Below are 6,274 nucleotides of genomic sequence, written 5' to 3'. Positions count from 1 at the left end.
CCTCATGGGGCAGAAGTCCCAAGTGAAGCCTCACAGGAGTCCCTGTGATACAGGCCAGTGTCCTCCCAGTGCCCCCTTAGCCTTGGGCACTGGTACTAACTGTTTGGACCCGGCAGCTCCCTGCTCATAGGAGGCCTCTCCATGGCCATGATGAGAAAAGTCATCTTTGAAGTCAGATAGCCTTCATCTTGAATCCAAGCTTTGCCATGTAATAGCTGTGTGCCCTTTGCAGGTCATCAGAGGAGTCTCAGCTTCCTTGTTGGTACAATGCAGACAATATCGGCACCTCCTCATGGGGTTCTTGTGAGGTTAAATGAGGTATTTGTGCCAAGCATCTGACATAGTGCTTGGTACATAGTAAGTACTCAGCAAGTGAGACCCTTAAAAAACAACCCAAAGAACTTTCTGCCTCTGGGGCTGCCTGAAGCCAGCCTTAGAGACCCGAAGCTCAACACGTCCTGCGTGACTGGTATTTGCCCATCTGCAGAGCTCCGCACCAGGTGCTACTGGAGACCAGCCAGAAGGAGATCAAGCCCGTCATGGTGATCAGTTTTTCTATCTGAGAAATGGAGACCAAAGCTGCTGCGGCCTGTTTCCTGGTCGTCCTGCGAAGGTCCCATGAGGGCTACACCAAGCCCTCTGCAGGAGGGGGTCCTGGCCGCCAGGCAGAAGTTCCCCAAACGCCACTTCCTCCCAACCCTCGCTGTCCCTCAATTCTGGACCCACCACCTCTCGCTTCCTTACTGGTCTCTGGCTTGGTCCTCAGTGCTCCAATCCATCCTCTTACAAGCTGCCTGAGTGGTCTTTGGGCACCCACCGGGCCACGCCCACCCCTCTCGGTGCTCAGCCTGGGGTTTGAGGCCATTGCCATTAGCCTCCCAGGCCTCCCTGGACGCTCTCCTGACCCATGCCCCGCCCACCCTCCCTCCAGCCACTCCTTGCTCCCCAGGGCTCTTCAGACTCACTCACCCACTCCTCCCGGACACGGCTATCCCCCACCCCTGCCTCTGTTGCTCAGTGTCGGCCCCACCCTCCAAGGCCTATTCTGCAGTCGGGAAAGATCCTCAGGTTGGATCATCCCAGGTGCTGGTCACCAAACCTCGTGCCTGGGTTTGACAGTACAGATTGTCACGTACAGGGGCTTCGAACAGGACCACGATGTCATTTCGCCACGAGGACAGCCACACTGTGGCACGCTAAGGTAGGGAAACTGAGGCTCAGAGTCACACAGCGAGTTGGGGAAGAGCCAGGCCAGAGCCCAGGCCTCCTGCCCACACCCCCACCCAGGTTCCCACGTCAGCGGCTGGGAAAACCCGAGAGCCCTGCGTACGGGGAAGGACACCTGGGAAGATGGGAGATGGAGGTTGCGCTCCCAGGCCTAAGTACACGGGGCAGCTGAGCCCAGGCCAGCGTGTCCAGCTGAAGGCTCGGGGCAGTCTGAGGTTTGCCCTGGGAGGTTCTGGTTCCTCGCGGAGAATGACTCTGGGCTTCGGATCCCACAGGAAATTTGCCTGGTCTCTGCTCCCCCCAACCTGTATCATCGTATATGGTCTCAGCCTGAAGGAGAGGAGGGATGGGTGGTCAGGGCCACTGAGGGTTCCAGTTTTCCCAGGGGAACACCCAGATGCACTGGGACTCATATAAACACCTGTGCCCCCCCCCCACACACACAGGCTGGCACACCTACGCAACCTCCCCTTGGGCAAACAAGCAGGCCTATCTATGGGGCTGCCTCCTGGGCCACTGGGGATCCACTGAGGGAGGCTGGAGAGCCATGCGGTGGGTGGTACTGGGCCCTGGGGGTCAACTGAAGCCCAGAAGGAGACCAGGAGGGGCTGGGAGGAGGCTATCCTCTGTCTCACCTGCAGAATAAAGCCCTGGCTGCTCCCTGCACTGCTTCAGCCTCCTGATAGACTGGGTGTCCATGGCTTAAATGACCACCTCCCGTCCCTGGTCCCTTCCTGCACACGCACGCGCGTGCACACACAGACACACACACAGACACACACACACAGACTGACCTGGATCTGCCCTCTGAGTTCTCATACATCCACTTCTCCAGCTAGCATGACCCAGGGAACAAAGTCTGGGACCTCTCACTCTCCAGGGCAGCTGCCAGTTCCCACCCAGGTTGGGCTGACAGTTTATCATTAGCCCATGCCAGCTCTGTGGTCAACTTCCATGCTCTCCCCACTGCCTAGGCCCCCACCATCTCCAGGTCACCTCCTCCAGGAAGCCTTCCCTGGTCCACAGCCCCAGAGGCACCCTTAGCATGTGGTCTGGTGTCTGGTTCATCTCCTATAAGACTGGAAACAAGGCCCAGGGATTGCAGCCTTACCTACCGGCTGAGTCACTTTCACAACTTGTTATCTGTCTACTCACTGATCCGCCATGATGAAGACCATTGGAAAAGCATCTCTCAACTGAATCGCAAGAGTGGGACTTTCCCTCTGGGAACCCAATTCTCTCCACCTGATCCCTAGTAAGCCTCTTCACTAGGCTATATATCTCTGGCCTTCTCTGTTCTTCCCTCCCTGCTCCTCAGCCTGCAAACTAGCTCAGGTCTTCCCTTAACTATTTCCCAATTTCCACCGCCTTGGCTTTCTGAAGGCTGCTGTCCCACACTCCCAGGCGTACAGGAAGAGCCCCTCCCGGCTTCTCTCTCAGATGCCGTCTGCGCAGACTCCTTCTTCCCTGTTACTTCCTGGCTCAGTGTGTCCCGTCCCCAGCAGCGCTGGTCCCTGCTTGCTCTGGTCACAGTGCATGCTACTGGCTGATGCTCTCTGCACTGAGAGCCTTTTGACAACCCCTCCCCCCAGTCCTTTGGTCTCCCCAAGACCTTCCCTTCCCCATGGCCTAGGCACAGGTCCACACTGAAGGAATGGAACCACAACAATGGGGAACCTCAACATGGGAAGGGGCTAGTTAAACTTCTTCGCCCTCGGTCTCCCCCAAGCGCAGGGGATCAGCCTTGAGGCGCGGAGCTTTCACAGGAGAGGATCCACATGCCCTCAGGTGCTCTCGTCTTCTTTCAGGTAATCTTGCCAACATCCACCCACCTCCCTGGGAAATGCACCCCAAAGCTGAGAGAGCTCCCAGCTGTAGTCTGCCCTCTCCCATTTCCAGTTCAGCGTAAACATCAGTTATCAACCCGGCTACATGCTAAAATCTCCCAGGGAGCTTTTAAAAAATCATCCACCCTTAGAGATTCTGATTTATTTTGGTCTGGAATGTAGTCTGGGTGTCAAGGTTTTGTTGTTGTTTTAACAAACAGACTTTATTTTTTGGAACAGCTTTAGGTTGACAGAAAAAATGAGTAGAAAGTACAGAGTCCCATACACCCTCTCACCTGCCTCTCCCATCCCCCAGTTTCCCCTGTTAGTATCATCTGCCTTAGTGTGGTACATTTTTTTTTTTTTTAAAGGTGGATATATGACATAATGTATTTTTTTTTAATGTTATTTATTTTTTTATTTTGGGCTGCATTGGGTCTTTGTTGCTGTGCGTGGGCTTTCTCTAGTTGCGGTAAGTGGGGGCTTCTCTTGTTGCGGAGCATGGGCTCTAGGCGTGCTGGCTTCGGTAGTTGTGGCACGCGGGCTCCAGAGTGCAGGCTCAGTAGTTGTGGTGCGCGGGATTAGTTGCTCCGCGGCATGTGGGACCTTCCCGGACCAGGACTCGAACCCGTCTCCCCTGCATTGGCAGGCGGATTCTTAACCACTGTGCCACCAGGGAAGTCCTGTCTGTGGCACTTGATCACTTCTTTTATGAAACTCTCCAGTCTGTCTCAGTATCCCACTCTCCTGGTTTCTTCTATGAATAGAAAATTATCCAGACATTGGAAATAAGAAAAAGGAACAGGAAAAATAGGCACACTGATGTTGTTTCAGTGTAGTGCCGGCTGCTCTCTAACATGCCTGTTCCACCTGGGATCATCTTATTCTCTGGGGAAGGGTACCCTGGCTTGACTTCCGATTTACTATTGATTAGGGTATTTTGCAACTCTGTAAGAGCAGAAGTTAATATATAGAAAATTCACAATGAGCAAATCATTCTTTTTTAAAATTTATTTCTTTTGAGTAAGTAATTCTTGTCCAATAGTAATGCAAATTTTTTCTGTCTGGTAGAAAAGGGAACCCCAAAGGTTACAGTTTCTTGCCTTGCAGAGCATTAAGCTCTGTGGTTAAATTCATTTCAATATTCCTTTGATTGACCAACTTGGTATTCATGCTCAAATTCTCTTTTGAGCTAGTCTTAATATCTTCCTGGGGACTTCCCTGGTGATGCAGTGGTTGGGAATCCGCCTGCCAATACAGGAGACATGGGTTCGAGCCCTGGTCCGGGAAGATCCCACATGCCGCGGAGCGGCTAAGCCCATGTGCCACAACTGTTGAGCCTGTGCTCTAGAGCCCGCGAGCCACGACTACTGAGCCTGTGTGCCACAACTACTGAAGCCCGCGCGGCTAGAGCCCGTGCTCTGCAACAAGAGAAGCCACCGCAATGAGAAGCCTGTGTACCACAATGAAGAGTAGCCCCTGCTCGCTGCATCCAGAGAAAAGCCCGCGTGCAGCAAGGAAGACACAACACAGCTGAAAAATAAAATAAATAAAATAAATTTACTTTAAAAAAAGACCCAATGCAGCCAAAAATAAATACATAAATAAATGTATAAAATCTTACTGATGTCCTCATTCATTAATGAGGATTAAAAGCTTTGACGTGTTCATTTAATATTTGGGAGTCATGTTTTTTAACTTTTTTGAAAATTGTTCTTTGCCGCTAGTGTTGTGACCTCACCTCAGCAGGCTGCCCTGAGGAAAGGAAGGGGCGGTGGGGGTGAGTTAGGTGAACAGAAAGGTACAGGCAACAAGGGCTTTTCTGACAGGAGTCTAGGACCCCTGGTGTTTGCTGGATGCCCTGGCTTGCCCTGGATTCCTGATTCTCATGCCAGCCAGAGGTCCCCCAGGGAGCTGGTTCTCCTCTAAACTGTGCTGAATTGCAATGCCTGAGTCCTCGAGGCTCTTACTCTGCAGGGAGAGGGGCCTGCGCAACCTTCTCTGCTGGCCTCCTGATGTCCATAGCTGAGGAGGGATTGCTTCCTCCTCTCCCCATGCCCCACCCCCTCAGGCCTATGGAATACATGTAATGGCGCAGTCTGTGACTGTGGCCCAAAGCTGGCCAGCTAAGCACAAACTTTCTTTGAAATGTTCTTTAAAATTCATGCAAGTGCATTCCATACATTTAACCCAATCTTGTAACTACTATGTGTCCCTTTCATCAAGGAAAACTAGCCCTCTAAAGAGCTCCATCTCGTGTTTGCTCTGTGTTTCAGACCATATTTAAAAAAAAGCAAAACCAACCAAACAAACAAAAAACTATGACGTACTGTACCCCTTCTGTCTGATCCTGTATCTACATATAATTATCTCATTTAAGCCTCACAACCTCCCATGGTGGGTAATGACCCATTTTACTGATGAAGATATTGAAATTCCAAAGGGTTAAGTAGCTTGCCCAAGGTCACATGTGGTGTAAGGGGCGGAGCCAGCCAGCTTGAGAGCCAGGTGTGTCTGATATTGATCATGTTCTCCCTTGGTTTATAATTATTTGCTTCTCCATTGTCAGAGCTGGTAAGGCCTTGGAGACCCTAGGATCCCACCTCCACCCTCCTCAGATGGGAAGACAGACCAGAAAGGGGTCAGAACTAGCTCAAGGTAACACAGGGAGGAAGGTGCAAAATCAGGACTCAAAGCAAAAACTGACCAGTGGCGCCCTCTGGAAGCCTAGAGGACACTCCCTCTCTCCCAACCAGGTTCTTGTTAGAAATGTCCGCAAGAAACCATGCTCAGAAGTCTCCAGTAAACCGAGTCCTTGGGAGACACGAAATTAGCGTTCAAGCTCACTACCCTCTTGGAGTCTCAATTTTGCGGTATGTAAAATGGGCCAACTATGGGGAGACTTGAGACAAAGGTTGTCAAGGCAAGTGCATTGTAAACCTACAGACTTGCCCAGAAGTGACAGACCAAGGCTCATTCTGGTTGCTAAGGCTCACATCCGGATTTTGTCCTTTAAATAGCCTGTCACCTTGGGTAAATTTCAATGCCTCAGTTTCCTCAAATGTGAAATGGGGATAGTAAAAGTAGAAACTTCATAGGGTTGTTGTAAGGATTCAAGCACTTGGAACAGTCACTGGCAGGTAATGATAATTCAGTAAAATTAGCTTTGATACAAGTTTACTGCTCAAGGTGTAGCTAATTTCTAAGCCCAGACTGTAGCG

This window comes from Phocoena phocoena, chromosome 19, assembly GCF_963924675.1.
Source record: "Phocoena phocoena chromosome 19, mPhoPho1.1, whole genome shotgun sequence".
In the NCBI taxonomy this organism is placed as follows: domain Eukaryota; kingdom Metazoa; phylum Chordata; class Mammalia; order Artiodactyla; family Phocoenidae; genus Phocoena; species Phocoena phocoena.
This window is presented reverse-complemented; position numbering follows the sequence as displayed.